The sequence below is a fragment of the Gymnodraco acuticeps genome, unplaced genomic scaffold, assembly GCF_902827175.1.
Source record: "Gymnodraco acuticeps unplaced genomic scaffold, fGymAcu1.1, whole genome shotgun sequence".
Taxonomy (NCBI): Eukaryota; Metazoa; Chordata; class Actinopteri; order Perciformes; family Bathydraconidae; genus Gymnodraco; species Gymnodraco acuticeps.
The window spans coordinates 1,561,772-1,580,159 of NW_022990125.1; the positions used below are offsets into that span (position 1 = coordinate 1,561,772).

At 42.2% G+C, this 18,388-nt stretch overlaps 1 protein-coding gene across 3 annotated transcripts in view; it reads left to right on the top strand.

Annotated features, from left to right (window-relative positions):
• The first annotated feature begins 281 nt into the window (after positions 1-281).
• Positions 282-18,388, top strand: part of LOC117546419 (protein yippee-like 1) — a 46,321-nt gene continuing 28,214 nt past the window's right edge. The window contains exons 1-2 of one of the 3 annotated variants that reach the window (XM_034216642.1): positions 282-406; positions 13,651-13,781. The gene's annotated coding sequence lies outside the window, so the exon portion shown is untranslated. Of the gene's footprint in view, positions 407-2,799; positions 3,357-6,016; positions 6,360-13,650; positions 13,782-18,388 lie in introns of those variants that run through there. The other 2 variants (XM_034216641.1, XM_034216640.1) reach the window with 2 other exon arrangements.

The window sequence follows — 18,388 nt, forward strand, 5'->3', positions numbered from 1 at the left end:
GCAAGAGCAAGAGCAAGAGCAAGAGCAAGAGCAAGAGCAAGAGCAAGAGCAAGAGCAAGAGCAAGAGCAAGAGCAAGAGCAAGAGCAAGAGCAAGAGCAAGAGCAAGAGCAAGAGCAAGAGGAAGAGGAAGAGGAAGAGGAAGAGGAAGAGGAAGAGGAAGAGGAAGAGGAAGAGGAAGAGGTGGGGTGAGAGTTAGAGGAAGAAGAGCTGGGCTGAGAGTGAGAGGAGGAGGAAGAATGAGAGGTAGAGCTGGAGGGAGAGGACGTGGACAAAGAAGAATACTCTCTAATGAAATGAAATGTTATCAACCATGGTGTGACGATGAGAGGCTGGACAGAGGGTTCAGCCTAATCTAAGCCGATTTACTGTCGCCTCTGTAATCCGGACACTTAGACTTGAAAACAGGTTAGTTACCAGTTTGTAGCTCTGCATAATTCATGATATATCACTCTCAGCCCAGCTCTTCCTCTTCCTCTTCCTCTTGCTCTTCCTCTTCCTCTTGCTTCCATGTTGGCTTCCATTGTTGCTGTAAGAAAGTATTCACCTGTGGTCTTTTTATAGTGCTAACATCCTGATTGATGAGCCAACAATTATGCTATCAGGTGTTTGGTCAGATGGAACGTGTTTCTTGATCATTGGTCCATGTGTGAGGCATTTGGAATATCAGTGTTTTAAACCTGCTAACACGTGACTTTATGTTGGATGCCTGTGTCTCACGTGGAGAAACGTGTGCAGTGGTTTGCAAAAAGTGCCATGTTGATTTGCAAATTGTGTGAAAAGCTGAAAACGTGTTTAGAGTTTTGGAGATTTGAGCCGATGTTTTGCTCTTTGAGTGTCAGTTAAAATAATTGTGCTTTATGTATCATTTTAGTGTGTTAGCAATCGAGAAAAACTGTAAATTCAATTTCAAGTAACCCTAGCCCTAAGAATTATGAATTATTGGAACTTCTACTTTTATCTTTCATATTTGATGCATGCTTCTTAATTAATAATCTATCTTTTGGCAACAAAATATGAAAATAGTAGTATAGATAATAGTGTCTCTATGGCACAACAAGCCTTAATGTTAATTAAGATGTTACTATCTCACTCACGTGTGATGTAGTGGAATGCCACAGTGTCCTCTAGGGGGCGCTGTTGTACCAGCTATAACATCTACTGCAGTCTGTCCTTTGTCCATTCAGCAGTGTGATTCATAAAATAATGTCATTCAATTTATGTTGCCTGCAAAACATTAAAAGGTTCAGTTTTCAATAAATTGTTGACACAGTTGGGTAATCCTCTGTCTTTAAAAAAGAATAGCAAATAATTAACCTGCTAAATCTACAAACATGAATACCAATGTGTGCCATTTGCTTTACAAACGCTGTATAAAAAACAAAAAATAAATACAGTTAAATAAGAAAGTTAAGGAAATGCAATCAAGATTAAATAATAATATATTTGTGAGCAGTAGGCTATTCTGAAAATAAGATTGTAACCCTGACAATTATGTATCATACATCTACAGTACAAATGTATATTTAAAAAGAATCAACTGTATTGATTTAAGGGGTTTGTTTACTTGCCCTTCTTGACCACGTGCTTTTAATGCGGCCACGCATGCGCGCTGTGGGAAACTGGCTTTTGTCACGCGTATCAGTGGCGTGCACAACCAAAACAAAACTAGCCACGCCAGCGCGCTGTCGAGCGTCTGGCCTTGCGTTGATTGGCTGTGGGTGTGTAGCCCCGCCCTCAATCTCAACGGATTAGTCCGATTGCAAAAACCAAGGATCTCATATTTGAAAACTAGAAGAGGTTCTACAAAAAAGAAACGCCACTAAATATGACTGGAGTTGTGTTCTGCTCACTTCGCTGAGAGGTTTGGAATCGGGCCGGACTCGAGATTCTCCCTCTCGCTGATTGGTGGCTATTTGTAGAAGCGGCTGTGTAGCTAGGCTGCTGATGCCTTCAAGTACCTCTACAAAGATAAGATATGTTAGAGATGAAGACGTGCTTTCAGTTGTTTGGTCGGAAGTAACAGCTGAAAGTCACCCAGCAGCCGGAGTGTTTAACCTTTAAGAGGCTATAAAATACACGATGAGTAAAAGTTGAATACTGAAGCACACGATAATAAGGGGGGAAGATTGACTTTTTAACAGGTTATCAGCTGTTGACATGGCATAGGCCTACATGATTTCTCCTATATCGTTATAACAAAAAAACATGAAATATCCACGTAGGCCTATTGGTGACAAAGTATATTCGAAAGTTTACAAACCCCCCTTTAAGCCTGAAATATACGTGTACAGTTAACACTATTAATATCTAATTAAATCATACTCCAAACTGTAATCTACTTTGGCTGATTAGTTGATTCGTATTTAGGCCTATAACCCAGACTTGACTACAACTAAAATATCCCAATGAAAAAGGATCTACTCCATCCACTATGAGAGAAACCCAGATGTGTTAAAGCCCTCATCAACAGGTAGGCCTAGAATGTTCCCTTGTTGTTGGTAGGCCTACCAACAGGAATTCTGACGTTTTTTAAAACCATATTTTTAAGTGCGTTGCTGATTTTTATTTTCGTTGAATTCCTGTGATGTGGTGATGAATGGCTACAACCCAAATGTGCTTTGGGGTGATTCTTATGTTGGATATGTTCAGACCTATGGTTCAGACAGACATGTTCCATTTGTTGTTTTGTGCGCTCCATTCCAAACTCTCCTATGTCCCGCAGCACGTAAACGCAGCACCGGTAGAAGAAATGAAACAGCCCTTATTCTGCACTTTAGATATTTGTTTTAGACAGAAACCAGCACACCCAATGAATCCCCATCCTAGTATAAACACTTTAAACCCGAGCAGACAGTCTTCTTTGAAATATCCGGTGTCGTGAATGTGTGTCTGCATTATTCAGAGCGCGCTGCGCATCACGGAGCTGATTAGGATTTCAGTATAAATAAGGCCGCAGACGGGACAGCTCGGCCTGTCCTGCCGCTGATGTCGGAGAAGCTATAGAGGTTAAACCCCTTCAAAGAGCTGCAAGCTGCTCCAACATGCACACACTCTGACCCGCCTCACGGATGGGACTATACTCGAACCGGACCTACAGAGAAATCCCGAGTTGTTCACGGTTCTACGCAAAACTATTTGGCACAAGAGCGCAGTGAAGATCCATCGATGTTTTTGCAGACTTTTTACTGGCACGTTGCGCAAACTACACAGACTCCCAATAGCTATATGTGACCGTGAAGGTGTCATTATCATTTTTACATGTTTTGTAATAATATCCTGCAGCTCCAGCGGAGGAAGCGACTCCTTCACCGGGTTGTTTTGGTTTCCAAGAGGGGGAAGGAGAAGTGTTTTGGGGGTGAGTGCCGCGCCAGTGACCTGCTCGAGGAGACGCGTGCGTTTGTCACAATAATGACTGTAATACCTGCTGTTATATCACATCAGACACTTTAAACTGTGTCTATTGGAAGTGACTTTCTATCTGTTTTGTATGTTTGTTTCCTGTTGCACAAGGGGATTTATAGCCTGCTGTTTATGTATTTGTGTTGTACAGCTTACATTAATCGCAGGATTAGGTTTCTTGTGTGTTGTTGTGATGCATGTACATGTAGGGCTAATCAACTATTCACTGCAGGAAAACCATTTTAACATTCTGGTAACAATCACATTTGCACAATACTCTCTGTAAACTCTAAGAGTGGTATTTTTGTCGTTTTTTCTTATGTATTCCTGCTCCTCTAGGATGACAGTTCAGCATGATTTAAAACGGTGGGTCTAAAATAACCCACTTTATTATACTGCCAATGTCTCTTTTATTTAATGAGACACGTTTTGCAATTTGATCCTCGAGTTGCGCTACATTCAAGAGCAATGAAAACACCGATGTGCTTCTCCTTGCAGCGGATGATGATTTCGGGCTATTATCCCCATCATCATATCCCTGGATGCAGATCTCGGTCAGTTTTGGGGGGGCTTATGATGCCACGTGAACAGGCGACAAAAACACAGTCAAAGGGATGGATTTCATAACGCTCATGCGCGCACCATGAGGGAAGCTGCAGTGTGCCATGTTGTTTACATGCGTCCATATGGTGAAGCAACTCTTTTGGGGAGTATTGCAACACAATAGTCAACATATTATTCATTAATGGCAGTAAGAAATGAATAAGAGTCAATGATGAGTTATGGCTGTAGTCTCGAAGCGGAAGCGCGTGCTCGCCGCCAGGACAGCAAGGACGAGGGCAGGCTTCTGTTAGGGAGAAAAGAACCGGATTGGTGTTTAATTTGAGTTATTTTATTCGTTTAATGTCATTCTTAAAGCATTTAGGCATTATTTCAGATATGGATCTGTTCAATGTCAGGATGATGCAGTACTGAGACAAACAGTGCAGCAGGAGGAGGAGGAGGAGGTGGTGTTGTTGTGTGTGCCAGGCTGCTGTTTTGTTCTTCAAATTGTAAACGAAAAATGAGAGCGTCAGCTATGTCTCAATGGTCTAAATATATAGCCTGGCAGAGGCATCTATTGATCTATTTCTAAACTTAACCTGTAGTGTGTGTGTGTGTGTGTGTGTGTGTGTGTGTGTGTGTGTGTGTGTGTGTGTGTGTGTGTGTGTGTGTGTGTGTGTGTGTGTGTGTGTGTGTGTGTGTGTGTGTGTGTGTGTGTGTGTGTGTGTGTGTGTGTGTGTGTGTGTGTGTGTGTGTGTGTGTGTGTGTGTGTGTGTGTGTGTGTGTGTGTGTGTGTGTGTGTGTGTGTGTGTTCAGTTTGCATGTTTTTCAATTTTTGACATCCTTATAAAACATGGCAGGATCCCATCTGTTGAAAGATGTGAGCCCACTCTGCTACTTGATCAATCCACAGTGGGATTAATACAGAAATAGCAATTGCTCATTTAAGTGAAAAACGTGCCAAAAACGTAAATAAACAAAAGGTGGCTTTCCCATACATAATACAAAGAGCTTTAGGTGGACCCTGACCATTACAAACCACCATGGTATGTTTTTCTATAGAGAAAGAAGTCGGATTTATATTCTAATCTTGTATTTATTTACACATCCGGGTAGCTTCGCACTCCCTCCTCCTCTCGGTTAGTCACGTTCATGCCGCATGGGAAATATGCACTTCAGCTATGTCAAATCATAATAATAAAAACGTGCAATGCTTTTGACCCAACATTTTAATGATTTAGTTGAGTGAATCCCTCTGACACATCAACACTTAGCATGTGATGCTTTTGACTAAATGTTTTAAAGCAGTAAACATTGGTGTCAACTACCTAATGCTTCTTAAACATCCAAAATATAGTATCTTGGGGCGGACTGGGACTAAAAATCAGCCCGGGAAACTCGACCGGCCCAACTCGGTACCGCTAGTCAATTGTCAAGGGGGGTGCTAGTGAATTGTCCGACCGGACCACATCGGTACCGGCCCACCGGGGAAACTCCCGGTATTCCCAATGGCCAGTCCGTCCCTCAACTAAAAACGTTTTCATGGAAAATAATAACCTTTATTAACCTTAATAACTAAATAACGATAGGCTACATATGTCATAACCAACACTTTATAGAATAGGCTAGAAATAGTCAAAAACAATAAAAGGTAGGCTACATCATGAAAACAACATAGCCTACACCAGCTACATACATAGTAACTAACTGTATTGACACGAAAATAATGTCACAGATAAACACACAAATAAAGTTCAAGGTGTATTTATTTGTAATTTTACAACCCAATGAAATATAAGCTCTAGCTCATTCACACTACACACACGATACACATATATAAATTACATTGTTATTGTAATAAAGCAATGTTTGTGTAGACCTACATATGTTAGGAAGTTGCAATACATTTTAATAGAAGATTTGCACTAAGTTGAAAATGCTTAAAAACACATTCAATATGATATTCATTCCTAATACAACATTAGATTAACTCCAGACAAAAAAACAAAAGACTAAAAACATGTATTACCACCTAAATGCTAATCTCTTCCTGGTTCCCATCTTTCCCACGGGAGCCTGAAGGCTGCGCAACCACCCATTGGTCAGCCCTGTCTGTCAGTCAAAGCTCCATCTCCCTCCCACGTGGTGACGTTTTCTTACCAAAGTAACGAGCCAGTCCATTACGCACACAAAAGACACAACAAAAGCCCGTTTTGTGAAAAATGAGATCCGTCAGCACCTAAAGGACACAACAATAAGTTCCCATCTGGCAGCATCACACATGGACCACAGCCCGGGAAGGCGACAATTATTTATTCAACTTAAAAAAAAAACAACAAACTGAAAAAAAACCTCTGTCTTTCTTCGGCAAGCAGTTTTCCACTCAGCTGCTTTCTGCTCCGAACCGACCCAGGTGGTGAGTACCGCATCAGGTTCATGTCTACCGCAAAGCCTGGTTCTGGTGTCGTGCTGGATTCACAGACACTGTTGCACTAGAGCTCGCGATGCTGCTCTTTGTTGGGGATAAACACATTTTAGAAAAGGGGGGGCTGCACGAGCCTGCCGTGAAATAATTAACTTATATGGAATATAATAATGTTGGTATAATTACATGTCGGGATAAATGTGCTGTTTTCTGAGGGGTAGATAGAGTGGTGTGTTGAGCGAGTCTTTGTCTGGACACTTCTTCCTGTTAATGGTTACCAGACACGCAGTGTGCTCTTTGTTTTCACCTCGCTCAGTTTGTAAATCAGCTGTTCCTGCTGTGTTACTGTCGACTCGACTTACATTACCCCTAAAATACTCTTTTGATTTACCCCAATAAAGAAAACATCGTTGAAATCCCAAATGTAGTGCTGGTGGTCTACCATGTGACGAGGAAGCCTGTAACAAAAGAATCACGAATTCTCGTGTCAGGAAAATGTTTTGTAGGATTCAAGGAATCTTTAAACGTTTTTTCAGCTATAATGTTCAAAGAAGCATACAGTAAATGATAAAGTAAGACCATACAAAGTTAACACAAATAAGACCATGGGCTGACAGATGAACTGAAGTGAGCAACTTGGCTTTACAGGGACCAAAACAAACGTGTGTGTGTGTGTGTGTGTGTGTGTGTGTGTGTGTGTGTGTGTGTGTGTGTGTGTGTGTGTGTGTGTGTGTGTGTGTGTGTGGTGTGTGTGTGTGTGTGTGTGTGTGTGTGTGTGTGTGTGTGTGTGTGTGTGTGTGTGTGTGTGTGTGTGTGTGTGTGTGTGTGTGTGTGTGTGTGTGTGTGTGTGGCTAATTCAGAAGGGGATTGTGTCCTGTTCATTCAGGGATTATGCCCTGGCACCTGTGCAGATTATACAGTACATGTATGTAAATATGTCTCGTCTGGGGGCCACAGGGTCAGTCTGACAGATTTCCTCCTGTCTTGGGCAGTCCAAGTTGTGTAAATATGTTTGTGTTTACAGGGCAGCCATGCTTCAGGTCAGGGCTGCTTCCTGTTGCGTTGCGGAAGCTCTTTGTTTTCTGTCTGGCTGCTGTTCTGTGTCTCTCAGTGCTGTTGCAGTTTATTGAGCTCCACTGGAAACTTCTGCATTGAAGCCTGTTGTGTTTTCACTGTCAGGATGCTGCAGGGTGATTGTTGTCGTCTACTCAAAGACAATAGGTAGTTTTCCCATATTGTATACACTTGCCATTTTTTGGACAATGTTTAGTTTTTTAAAAATAAATAAAAATACTCTTTTACAGAAGTATCAGGTAACAATTGTGTACATTGTAACCAATTGGATGCAATCTGTAATTCTGTACTGAATTGCAATTTTGAAAAACTTGTACTTTCCCTTGAGCATTTTCATAATATGATACTTTATATTTCTACTTCACTACCTTTTTTAACGTTGTCCTTTTTACTTGTTTACTTTATAGTTTTGCGACTCATATTAGCAATACACAGTATACTTGACTTCTAAACTGCCTTTACATTAAAGTGATTAACATCTCACTCTATGTATGTATGTATGTGTGTGTATATATATATATATATATATTAATATACACTCACGTTATTAGGTACACCTTGCTAGTACCAGGTTGGACCCCCTTTTGCCTTCAGAACTGCCTTAATTCTTCATGTCATAGACTCACCAAGATGCTGGAAACATTCCTCAGAGATGTTGGTCCATATTGACATGATGGCATCACGCAGTTGCTGCAGATTTGTCCGCTGCACATCCATGATGCAAATCCCTCGTTCCACCACATCCCCAGGGTGCTCTATTGGATTTAGTTCTGGTGACTGTGGAGGCCATTAGAGTAAAGTGAGCTCATTGGCATGTTCTAGGAACCAGTTTGAGATGATGTCACAGCAGAAATTGAGACTCATCAGACCAGGCAACATTTTTCCAATCTTCTATGGTCCGTGCAAATGGTAGCCTCAGTTTCCTGTTCTTAGCTGACAGGAGGGGCACCGGTGTGGTCTTCTGCTGCTGTAGCCCATCTGCTTCAATGTTCAGCGTGTTGTGCGCTCAGAGATGCTCTTCTGCATACCTTGGTTGTACAAGTGGTTATTTGAGTTACTGTTGCCTTTCTATCAACTTGAACCAGTCTGGCCTTTCTCCTCTGACCTCTGGCATCAACAAGTTAGTATACAAATGAATGCATGACTTAACAGAGTTGTTGGCAGTGGGATGATGTTAAGGAATCACATGTAGTCACTTGTGCAACTCGATTTTGACAGGATAACAACTGGTGACTTCTAGAATTGTGTGAGTAACATTCTGTCTTTAGACTTCTCTGTTTCAGTGTGTGTACTCTGTATAAATGCTCTGTAGTTGATCTGACTGAAATTGTGATTTTAAATCTCAAAACCGCTACAGTATCTGTCAGGCAGAAACTTGGGACAAGTAATTTGACTGAAACCTTAAAACTGAACTAACTGACTGCTAGGGTTAACTTTGATTTAAACATTTGTAGAATACAAAGAGCTTTATTGAGTAGGTGTAACTGTATTAAGGGTTAAACTCATAACTTTATAACTTAGGGTTTAATGTAATTGTAAAACCATTGGGCCACTGAAAAGACACAATAGCAACTCAGGAGGGAGCCAGTCTAGATTTCCTTTTGAGGGCCACCAGCTGCAGAGAGTTAACTAATTAAAGGGGCGTGGCCCCACAGCTGTGAGAACTCAGCAATCAGGTGTCCATTTTTAGGTAGCACTTTCCTGGAGCGTCAGACGAAGACTGACAAAGACAATAGAGTCCTGCTGGAGTAAGACTGACAACGACAATAGAGTCCTGCTCGAGTCACGAGGGTGGCAAAGAGGAGGCAAATCCTACTTTGATTGAACTAAGTATCGCTGGTGTTTTATTTTATTTGGTTGTTTAGCCCCTCATGCTATAATCATGTGTATTTTCTCCATTCCTGTTCATGTGTCTTCTCGCAATTATCACTGGCCCCGTGTATCTCGTAATCGATATAACCGGCCTGCTCTCGTCTATCCCACATGCTCCACTGACATCCAACATCTAGTTACAGGCGGCCTGTGGAACTGCCAGTCAGCTGTTCCTAAGTCCGACTTCATCTCTGGCTACGCTTCCCTGCAGTCTCTGGATTTCCTTGCTCTCACTGAGACGTGGATTACTCCATCCAACACATCCACCCTAGCAGCTCTCTCCACAGCATATTCCTTCTCCCATACACCCAGACCCACTGGCAGAGGAGGTGGCACTGGTCTCCTGCTCTCTCCCAAATTGAGCTTTTCCCTCTTCAAGCTACCTAACTTCACTCCTTCCACCTTTGAATTCCATGCCGTCACAGTAACCCATCCTATACAATTAACCATTGTTGTTCTCTACCGTCCACCAGGCGCCTTGGGGGACTTCTTGGAGGAATTAGATCATCTCCTCTCACACATCCCTGAAACTGGTCCTCCCGCTGTACTTCTCGGAGACTTCAACCTCCAGACAGGGAAGATAGATGAACTAACATCTCTGTTAACCGCCTTTGCTTTCTCACTGTCTCCATCCCCACCAACTCATAAAGCTGGCAATGTCCTTGATCTCATATTCTCAAGGAACTGCACTACTTCTAACCTCTCTGTAAACCCGCTCCACACATCCGATCACTTCTTTATTTCATTCTCTCTACCCCTTTCCAAACATAACAAACTAATCTCTTCTCATCCTGCACCTGTCCGCCGTAACCTTCGTTCCCTCTCCCCCTCTACCTTTGCCTCATCGGTGCTCTCAGCCCTATCTTCCTCTGACTCGTTCCAACTTCTGCCTCCAAACTCTGCTACAGAAACTCTCCTCTCTACTCTCTCATCCTCTCTGGACTCTCTCTGTCCTCTCACATCTCGGCAGGCTCGTCAGTCCCCTCCTGCTCCCTGGCTAAATGACGCACTGCGTGCTAATAGAACCGTCCTTCGGGCAGCAGAGCAGAAACGGTGGAAATCCAAACACCAAGACGACCTCCTAACCTATCAGGCTCTCCTCTCCTCTTTCTCTGCTTCGATCTCTCAGGCAAAAAGCACTTTCTTTCAAGATAAGATCCAATCTTCCTATTCCAATCCCAAGAAACTATTTTCCATCTTATCCTCCCTCCTGGACCCCCCCAAAGCCCCTTCCCCCTCCTCCCTTCCGTCAAGCGACTTTGTTAACCACTTTGAAAAAAAGGTTGATGATATTCGCTCTTCTTTTTCTGACTTACCTCTACTCACCGCCTGGTCACCAGACCCTCCTTTCACCCACACACTGACCTCCTTTCCCCCTCTCTCTCCAAGTGAGGTTCTTACCCTCATTACCTCTGTCCGCCCTACCACCTGTCCTCTGGACCCTATCCCTTCAAACCTCCTTCAGACTATCGCTCCTGATATTCTACCATTTCTCACCCATTTCATCAACACTTCTCTAACTTCTGGTCACTTTCCAAACAGTCTCAAGGAGGCAAGAGTAAACCCTCTCCTAAAGAAACCCACTCTCAACCCGTCTGATGTTATAAACTACAGGCCTGTCTCTCTACTCCCGTTCCTGTCTAAAACACTTGAACGCGCTGTCTTTAAACAACTCTCCTGTTATCTCCATCAGAACAACCTTCTGGATCCGCACCAGTCTGGTTTCAAGGCAGGTCACTCCACAGAAACTGCCCTCCTTGCTGTCACTGAGGAACTGCACACTGCTAAAACATTCTCCCTCTCCTCTGTCATCATCCTTTTGGACCTGTCTGCTGCATTCGACACGGTGAATCATCAGATCCTCCTTCGCACTCTCCAAGAACTTGGAGTTTCAGGCTCTGCACTTTCCCTCATCACCTCATACCTCAAAGACCGCACCTACAGGGTTAATTGGAGAGGGTCGGAGTCCGACCCTTGTCAATTAACTACAGGGGTCCCTCAGGGCTCTGTTCTTGGTCCCCTCCTCTTCTCCTTGTACACAAACTCGCTCGGATCTGTCATTAGCCCGCATGGTTTTTCATACCACTGCTACGCTGACGACACCCAATTAATTCTGTCCTTTCCCCGCTCAGAGACCCAGGTCGTCGCACGCATCTCTGCTTGTTTAGCTGACATCTCTCAGTGGATGTCACCTCAAGCTCAACCTTGACAAGACTGAACTGCTTTTCCTTCCGGGAAAAGATTGTCCCACTCTTGACCTAACAATCAACATCGGCACCTCTATTGTTTCCCCGACTCAGACTGCAAGGAATCTGGGTGTGATCCTAGATAACAACCTGTCCTTCACTGCAAACATAGCTGCTACAACCCGTTGCTGCAGATACACGCTTTACAACATCAGGAAGATACGTCCCCAGCTGACCCAGAAAGCGACGCAGGTTCTGGTCCAGGCTCTCGTCATCTCACGCCTAGACTACTGCAACTCCCTCCTGGCTGGTCTACCTGCATGTGCCATCCGACCTCTGCAGCTCATCCAGAATGCAGCGGCTCGTCTGGTCTTCAACCTTCCTAAATTCTCCCACACCACGCCGCTCCTCCGCTCTCTCCACTGGCTTCCGGTAACTGCTAGAATCCACTTCAAGACTATGGTACTTGCGTACCATGCTGCGAATGGATCTGGCCCTTCCTACATCCAGAACATGGTTAAACCGTACACCCCAGCACGTGCACTCCGCTCTGCATCAACCAAACGGCTCGCTGCACCCTCGCTGCGAAGGGGACCCAAGTTCCCATCAGCAAAAACACGTGGGTTTGCTATCCTGGCTCCAAAATGGTGGAATGAGCTCCCCATTGACATCAGGACAGCTTACACACCTTCCGGCGCAGACTGAAAACTCATCTCTTTCGACTCCACTTCGAGCGATAGAACTATTAACAAAGCACTTATATACTAATAAAGGACTGGCTTACCTAAAGCCAGTTGAGTAGCACTTGAAATGTTTTAGCTCTATGAAACCTGATGTACTTATATGATTCTGTTTTCTTCAAGTTTGTATTTTGTTGGTCGAACGCACTTATTGTAAGTCGCTTTAGATAAAAGCGTCAGCTAAATGCAATGTAGTAATGTAATAATAATGTAATAATTGTTAGCCAGGCCTATTCCAAGACCCATAAAAGCTTCCAAATTAAAAGTGGGTAAATTAACTAACGTATTTTATGTCGTAAAAGAATATGTTAAAATGTTGTGTTAGCCACTGAGCTTGTATGAGGTTTTAGGAATAATTCCTGCAGCACTTTTTATGTTATCTTTTTTTTATAGCTTCTTCTGCTGCCCCCAAGTGGCCAACTATTTAATAATGCAGCGTTATCAATCAGTTCATCAAATTGTATTTTTATGACTCGCATGCTACAGGTCGGCACTAAAGCAGGGGCACATTTTTTCAATTGAAATATGATCCAGTTTCACCAAAATCAAAGTCGTGCCATAAAGATCAGAGCAGCATCAACACGATTTTAAAGCTATGATTTGATGATAACATGGATACAAGACACTAACAGCTTACATCTCCAAACACATATTTACAGGGACAACACTTTCTTTGACAGCTGAGGTTTCATAACCCTCTAAACAACGGACGCAAACACACAAACAAATCTGATAAGTCAATAAACAAGATAAATGATAAGGGTCTTAAAGGGTAGAATACATATTAAAGGAGGGAGCGAAAATATATTATATGAATAGGTTGGATAAAACCTAATGTGTCTGACGATGTTAATGTTGGTTTAAAAGTGTTTTGCTTTTCGACAGTAAATCATGTTGTGTGTTGAAACACAGTATTTTTTTGTACGCCTGAATAGATGTTATTGTAAACCTGACTCCCCTGCAGGCATATTAAACTCATCTCAGCCTGACAACATGAGGAAGCTTCTATAACAGTATTTTCTGTTATGCTGTATTTTTCTGTGTGCTTTTTGTCTCCCCTGTTTTGTTGTGTATGCGTTTGATCAAATCATGTTCCATTTGTATACAACTTGGATCACATGTTTTATAATTTGGGTTTCTGTAAGTGATGACAATTGTATCGAGTAAAAAAATTGCTGGAATATATTGGGGTACTTTAAATGTTTTTATTAATAACAAAATATATATCATCCAAAAATATTATTATTGATATATTATATTAAGCAATATACAAATTCATTAAATCATCATATAAGTGAGGCCATTAAATCATCAATAATTATAATCCAGTGATATGTATATGATTCTGAAATGTGTACTTCTCATAGTACATTATGTATGTTTATATATGTTCTTGTTTCTTCACTGCAGAGTTGGAACTTTCACTGGAGTAGAGGACCTGAACACTTCTGCAGAGATCGGGGAACGAGGACACTAAAGAGGAGTCCGGCGGGGCCAGAAACACGAGCAGATGATCCGACAGTCCGTAAACAAACCCAGAGGTTAGCCAATCTCATTTGTAAAGGACTACAAAGGCAAACAGCAAAGTTATAACTCCAATTATTTGGGTTGGACATCAGTTACACTTTCCAGACTGTCCTCCTGGTTCAACTTGACGAACTGCACTCGCTGCTGTAGTCTGCACGTAGTTCTCCAAACACGGGGGTTATTAACAAACCAAAAGATTTCTGACAGTTGAACAGTACAATCTGTTCATGATAATTGCAACACACTCTCACTCCCTAAGCTTCCAGGAGCGACGTTTGGTCAGTGTCCGTGGCGTCCAGTTGTGACGCTCCTAGGCTCCTTCAGCGTCATAAAGGGACGCAAATAGCTTTCAACTGATTGCAATGTATTCCCATCTGCGGCGGGATTTGACGCTCATGGAAGCACGGCATTCGTTTGTGTCGGCTGCCCTTAAAGGCAATGTGAGCGTCCATTCCCATTGGATAACGGAGAATTGTACACCCGGAAGTAAGTATTCCTCTTACTGTCGATTGATTTTACAGTGATATCTGCACTACTCATCGACTAAAAACACCAGATTATCCTTGTTAATTACACAACATTGATTGGTTTAAATTGTGTGCAATGCTTTTGTATTTTTCCCCTTCGATTCGGAGAAACAAATATTTTTTCGGAGTAAAGGATGGCAGAAGACACTACACTACCCTGAATCCCCAGCTATCGTTTGGACTACACCATGTGCTCTGTTTGACAAACCCCGTTTTTTTCACTATTCATTCCAATGGCTGGCGTCTATGTCACGTGATCTTCAAATTTCTCCCTGCAGAAAAAGAAAACATGGCCGAACTTCGTTTTATTCTCGGTGGAAAATGCCAATTTTAAAGTTAGTTTGGCCATTAAAATGCGTTTTGATGTCATTTGATGCGAGAAATATGAGTTGTTATTTCAGATTATGTGTGCAGTGGATGTCCATGATCTTTAGTTTGCTAGTTATTACGAAGATTACTTCAGGAAATCACGACGTTTTCATTGTTACCAAGGTGGTTGCTAGGGACGCTGCTATCGATATTATTTCTGTTATGTTGTGTAACTGTTTAATGGTGTTATCTTTATTGCTACCCCCTTCCCCGTCAATGTATAGTGTTGGTCCACAGCGCAAACATATTAGTTTAACAAAATCCGCATCTAAAGATAGCCTACGTTATTTCCCCCTGTGCAATTCCAGTCTCACATCTCACAGCACATCGTCATTAACAAATACCGGAAACAGACCGAAAACTTTTTTTTAAATAATACTTTATTCCGAGTGTGCTTGCTTTTCTCTTTGAAAGTCATCACATAACGGCATTGTAATACACAGTTCGGCTGCATTAAATATTACATATCTGCCGTAGTTCTGTATTTATAGAGCCCTGATGAGAAGACTTCTAGACAAACATGAGGAACTGAAAACGTGACGTGGATCATAAATATATCAGCCATTAAACAACATCTTACATTTCTTTTCACACAATACGTCTCCTTGCAGTATCAACACTAATTCAGCTGACTTTTATATTTGATCCAATTGGTAGATAGGCTGTATTTACACCATAAAGGTGCACAGCTGATATAAAGGGACACCTAGTGGTTAAAGCATGTTATTTAATTTCATTATTTTTATTATTAGATATTAATAGGATCCCTATAAAGTATATTCATTACTCGTTATTCTCTACTAATAGTTAATTAAAGACTGTATATAATGACTATTTTGCACATCCCTTTCAAGATTTTCTAAGGTTTATTGACATATCATATAGGCCTACACAACTATGGTGTAGTTCTGCATTGAATGAAAAACTTGGGTCGCAGGTTTCTCAATAGTGCATTACAAGACATCTATCAATATTTGTGCATACCTCCAGCAATGTTAACTATGTTGAAGCACTTATTTTAACTGATATTATGCATAATGTATTATACTCTTATAAGATGTATGTAGATATTTCATCTCCGGCCTTGTCAGGTATTGAACAATCAATAAATAAAGAACACAGAATTGTTAAATATAAAACACAGAATTTGTGTGATTATACTAAATGATTTACAAATAAACACCACGGCATATTTACAACTGTTACACATGCTGATGTAACGCAAATGTTCCAACTTGGGATCAATAAAGTATATCTTATTTTAAGCTGATCTATGGCTACTGCCATATTTGCAAAAGTTGCCTCTGAACCTTGACAAGTGCATGTTTCAGGCTTATCAATTAATGTAATGTAATGTTATCAATTAACAATAGGGGTCACAAACATAAGACCAGCTGTTAAATAAAGCTCTTCTGACCTTAGCTGGCATGTGTGTATATATATTAATGCTGCCCATTATGGGCACAAGCAATTTTCACCCATTTATTAATTATATGTTTTAAATTTGAGGGTTTCCTATCCCCTAAACCTCCAGGGATGTACACAGTTTAATACTGGCAACTTCTTATTATGGGAAATACGAAAACGTCTTTTAAAACTACAACTCCCAGTAGAGACGTGCCATAGATAGAGAACATGTTGCGAAACAGAATAGCCAGCATGTGTAGTTCTGGGGACAGGGTGGGGGAGTGGGGACAGGGTGGGGGAGGGGGGACGTGGTGGACCCGTTCAAATCCAGTTTTGGACAGTCTGCCGTGCATGGTTCCATCCCATTTCAAGTGCTGTTCGAGCATCGGCGTAACCCTCGGAGCACACTCTCCAATCACAGAGCTTGAGGACTATCACGGGGTTTGTCAAACAGAGCACATGGTGTAGTCCAAACGATAGCTGGGGATTCTGTAGTGTCTTCTGCCATCCTTTACTCAGAAAAAACATTTGTTTCTCCGAATCGAAGGGGAAAAATACAAAAGCATTGCACACAATTTAAACCAATCAATGTTGTGTAATTAACAAGGATAATCTGGTGTTTTTTAGTCGATGAGTAGTGCAGATATCACTGTAAAATCAATCGACAGTAAGAGGAATACTTACTTCCGGGTTTACAATTCTCCGTTATCCAATGGGAATGGACGCTCACATTGCCTTTAAGGGCAGCCGACACAAACGAATGCCGTGCTTCCATGAGCGTCAAATCCCGCCGCAGATGGGAATACATTGCAATCAGTTGAAAGTTATTTGCGTCCCTTTATGACGCTGAAGGAGCGGCACAACTGGACGCCACGGACACTGACCAAACGTCGCTCCTGGACGCTTAGGGAGTGAGAGTGTGTTGGATAATTGATAGAAATGATAGCCCAAACTACAAATATAAAATAAATAAATACATGTATTCTGGTTGATTAGAAAACCTAGCACATATCAATTGATAGCTTGATGCTACCAAAACAAGTACCATAAGTAACATCTTGTTAAACTGATGTCTCGATGTACTGTAGTGTTTCCTGTGTAATTATTAGGGCTGTCAAGTTAACGCGTTAATAACGCGTTAACGCAAAAAAAAATTAACGCCACTAATTATTTTAACGCGATTAACGCATGTGTATTTTTTTTTCCTCGTCCGCCCCGTAGTTTCAGAGCGCATCGAGTTTAAAATACCATCTACAAGCTGATGCTGACAGCCCCGCTCCTGCTGCCCGCTTGCGGCAGACCACACTTCCACGCTCACCGGCAGGCACCGACTGGCCATCGGGAGGACCGGGAGGGTGTGTGTATGTGTGGCCGGAGCGAGCGAGAGAGAGACCTTACGTGCATTGTTGTTGTTAGCATCTGGTGCTAGCTAGCTGCGCTAACGGATATGGAGCTGTTTAAATGAAAACAGAGCGACATTTCGCCACAACTGCGCCGAGCACTTGACTTAATGCAGGAAGCCAGACAGTGGGACATTGTACGAAAAGTCAGCACACTCAGCTCGGATAGTGCGCAACATGATTGCAGCGTCCATGCAGCTCCCGTTAGACTAGCATATGCCTTGAGTTTAACATAGCTCCAACGATCCATCATGATCACACACACACACACACACACACACACACACACACACACACACACACACACACACACACACACACACCATTTGTATTGTATTATTGTATGAGAGAGGTTCCAGGGGGGTATACTACGAAGCAGGATTTTCGCTTAGCCGGCTAAATTCAGGGAAAACTCCGGCTTTCCGGTCCTACGAAGCTGGTTCTCTTTTTAGCAGGCTAGATCTCCATGATAACTTATGCTTAGCGGCTAACCTGGTCGGGAGCAGGTTAGGTTGCAGGCTAAGAGATCAACTCAGTGAAAGCACCGCCTGCTGACCAATCAGAGCTCAGTGTGCGGAGTTTAAAGCGATCAAGTCATATTGCAGGAGAAAGGAAATACAGAAAAACTGCCATTGCAGGAAAGACGGCCGGCAAAAATCACCGACTGTGTCAACGTGAACATTAATAGAATATCACCTCCATCTTCAGAGCAATCTGACTATTATAACATTAGCGTTAAGAAAGCTTATTTAAATATCTGCCACAACATAAGTACACTGAGTGCAGACGTCGATGTGTCCCATTATCATTCATATCACATCATAATGTATCATATATCTCCTTATCTGAGTCAGCTTCTTGAGCCGTATCTGGCCGTGCAACACTTACAGTGTCACATACTGTATGCAGAAGTATTAT